Source organism: Sinocyclocheilus anshuiensis, unplaced genomic scaffold (assembly GCF_001515605.1).
Source record: "Sinocyclocheilus anshuiensis isolate Anshui unplaced genomic scaffold, SAMN03320099.WGS_v1.1 scaffold948, whole genome shotgun sequence".
Lineage (NCBI taxonomy): Eukaryota > Metazoa > Chordata > Actinopteri > Cypriniformes > Cyprinidae > Sinocyclocheilus > Sinocyclocheilus anshuiensis.
Window position 1 is genome coordinate 193,457 of NW_015549709.1, and position 3,735 is coordinate 197,191.

A 3,735-nucleotide genomic window follows, 5' to 3' on the forward strand; every position below is an offset into this window, starting at 1 on the left:
TTGTAATATATAATTATTCACGGTATTTAGAAGTGCCCACGATAACAATATTGTGCATATTCATTACCGTGATATATCGCATTACCGAATACCGGCACAAGTCTAGTATACAGCTAAACGCGTCTCCATGTGGACGGGGCCTTAGACTAGCTAAACTTTAAACTAGTTACCCAAAGTGACTTCAAAATTAATCATCCTAGGAGAAAGAAACATGAGAAATGCTGTAATACAAAGTTCCAAGATTGATCTCTTTCAGGGGAGTATAGCTACTTGGTGGCCATGGGTGGCCTGTGCCACTCCTGATTGAAGCTTGGCCACCCCTCCGGCCAGACCTGTTGAGTTTCAGCTAGTGTTGGGCAATATGCTCAATTTTCATATCGTCCTATCGTCAGCCTGTGAGATCGCCGATACACGATATTATCGTGCTAATTTATGTAATTATTTAGTTTCATTGCGAGAAAGTGAACCAACTCCAGCATAAGGCTAAAAGCAGCCTAATGTTTTTAATATGACTGAATTTGTATTTAACATAATAAATTAATAGAAACATCGTAAGTTACTAATTATAATGCTTACATTTCCTCAGTTATTCAAAAAGCAGCTACAGAAAACGAGCAAAGAACATTACATTACCAAAGAACATCATCACAAGCTCAGTCTAGCGCGAGTTTATGGACTTTAAAAACACTCCCGTTAAACTCAGTGAATCTACACTATATGATGAATAAATCTCTTATACTTACATCGCACGTACAGCTGCACTTTGTTGTTTATAATGGGAATTCGCGAGTCAGAATTCAGTCAGCGCACGCTGAACAACACAACAGATCGTCTTGCTATCGTCAAAGGCATCAGCCACAGGCGATATCCCTGTCTATCGTCGATACACGATACTATCGGCACAACCCTAGTTTCAGCCCTGTTTTGCATTTTGACCGCACTAACAGCGGACTTTTACCCATTCAAATAGCTGACACTGGCACAAAGGCCACATACACACTCCACCTGAACTAAGTTGTCACTTCACCTCTCACTACTACGGAGCAAATTACCCCAAAAGTCCATATAACTGTGGACAGGGACGGTTCTGAGATTTCATCACAGGGGGCTGAGCCCTCAGACAGACCATTAGATACAAAGATAAAAATTACCAAAATAAACTTTATAGCTTGTGAAGTAAATATACACAACTATCCATTAAAGCTACAGAAGTTACTTAGTTAAGTGCAGCGAGTGATTCTGTTTTTCTTTTGTTGTTTGATTAACATTATTAACATAAGAACAGCACGGGTCCGTTGCACATCCGATGTTTTCTTAACCGTTTATGGTCACTTAAAAAGTAACCGACTGTTTGAACGTCAATACTTGTCAAGAAAGAGAACTCAATTTGGTATTTGCGTGCTGTCTGAGAGAAGGCTTCCTTGTGTGAGGTGCGCATGCACAGAGACGATCTACCACAGCGCGCGAGTACCGCATTGAGATCTCTTTCGCACCGTCTTGCACTTGAATAGCTTAACATCACTTAATGTTTAAACTGACACCTTATAACACATGAGAATGATAAACTTTCTTGAGGAAGCAGCACTGACCCGATCGTTCAGATTGTTTTAGGGGGTCTGATTCCCACCTAAAAAGAGTCTAGAAGTTCTAGACTTGAACCGCCCCGCAAGTGGATATGGCAACACTGCAAGTGAGCGACTTTAAGAGCATAAACAAATAGACGGTTAAACCCGTCCGTGTTTACATAGAAAAACAATGGAAAAGTAGCGCAATGGAAAGGAAAAAAAAAAAAAGAAAGTTTTGCGCAACAAAATATTGCATGGTTATACAGGTACATGCTACCATAACCTCACACTACAATATTCAAATAAAGAGGCTATCCTGTGATAGCAAAAATAAATGCACAGCCATCTGCATTTGTACCCTACATAAAATATAGATGAACAAGCTGCTACATGTTTAATAACTTTTGAGACTATTATTTTGCAGTTTACTTACAATTATTTGCCATGATCCGTTATAGGCTATCAAGGAGCTCTACCGGTTTAACGGCATGAATGGATCACGTTTGTGTCGGAAACTTCTTGTCCATGGAAGAATTTATTCCACGCAAAAATTCATAAACTTACATAGGAACGACGATCCAGTTTGTAACCAGTGTTTGTTGAGGTGCAGTTACATGAAATTCGTTTTATTTGTGTATCATTCCACATATTAATTTTAAAGGTATTTCACGCAGGTTACGCGATCACAATTAGACGCGTATTAAACGATTTTCTCTAGATTTTAAGCAGGTTTATTTATTTTTTTTGCCACCCCAAAGAAACCACCGGATCTTACCTGGCCACCCCTGAAAAAAAAAATTCTGGTTACGCCCATGAACAAAGAAATTGACAAACATACACATACACATACACACACACACACACACACACACACACACACACGCGATGTAACGTCCCCATATCTATCTTAGAGCAGCGCATAAGGAGAGTAATTTATATTCACTAGAAATATCGATGACTTTAATGTTTTATTACCTTCATACTTTTAAAATTCCCTAATTTTCAGGCTTTCTGAGTGTGGGAACACGTTTGATAACAAGGCCAGCAGAATCAGATAGCAGTCTTAAAATAGTCTAATAATTACAGTGCTGCATATCTCGGAAATGGCCAAGTGAATCAAGTGACTCACTTCAGTAAATCAAACGCTAAATCACTGAACGCGGCGTCGCCTTTTCCGCGGTGCGCAACTTTGGACCACATCTATACAACCCGAACCAGAACCTAGAACCCAGCGACACTGAAACACAGTCCACGGAAATCACCCGAGCGACATGTAAACAATCTAACTTGCTCACAAATCCGCCATTTAAGATGCAGAAACAAATGGCACACACCGCCAAAACGCGCGTACGAGCTTGGAAACGGAGACGCTTTCCAAGCATAAAGATAGAGTTCTTACCCTGTCAGATAGTGACTCCCTGTCTGTTCTTCCACACGCACAAACAGGAGATGTGTTTTGGGTTTTCGCGGTTTACAACTTGTGTCAGATCCACCTCTTGAGCGCAGTGCGTTCGGCGCGTCCAACTTCAAACCTCGCGAGGTTTGGAGATATCTGGATTAGAGATGGGGACAGGCATTTATTTACATGCATTTAAAGAATTTGAAGGGTTGTACCCAAAGCAATTCACAAATGGGGAATAGAAGAGCATGCATCATTGCATACATCCAAACCAATCAAAGTGGGCACTTGCCATTGTGAATTTGCATTTTAAACTAATAACGCAGGATACTGGTGAGGATAAATAAATCCAATAAATCCCAGAAAGCTCAAAAGGAGGCCACTAATAGGGTTTTGTTTGCTTAGTTCCCATTTTCTTAAGTTTATCTGCATGTGTCCTGAGCTGCTGTGTTTTTGTTTAAAGCTATGATTTCATCTGAATTTGTGAGTTTCATGTTTGGGACACAAATCTGAGTCACTGGCTAGTGGGTAACTGTGCTGTTGCTCATTGTAGCCCAGAGTAAATGGCTCAGTTTTTCCTGCCATGTTTGGGGGGAAATGCCTTGTTTTGTACTTCAGGGTTAATCTTCATCTAAATCATTAACATGATTTGACTATGTGTGATATGTTTGCCTTTTGGTCTGGATGAATTTGCATTGACATTTTTAATGTGATATTATTATGTGACAGTGGTGACATGTGGTGAGCTTCTCAAATGAGGAAAAGCCCCCT

General features: G+C 40.2%; 1 protein-coding gene across 1 annotated transcript in view; it reads right to left on the bottom strand.

Moving 5' to 3' along the window:
• Positions 1 to 3,107, bottom strand: part of LOC107660675 (cholinesterase-like) — a 22,555-nt gene extending 19,448 nt beyond the window's left edge. Inside the window, exon 1 of the mRNA XM_016450062.1 lies at positions 2,965 to 3,107. The gene's annotated coding sequence lies outside the window, so the exon portion shown is untranslated. The remainder of the gene's footprint in view (positions 1 to 2,964) is intronic.
• Positions 3,108 to 3,735: the final 628 nt, after the last annotated feature.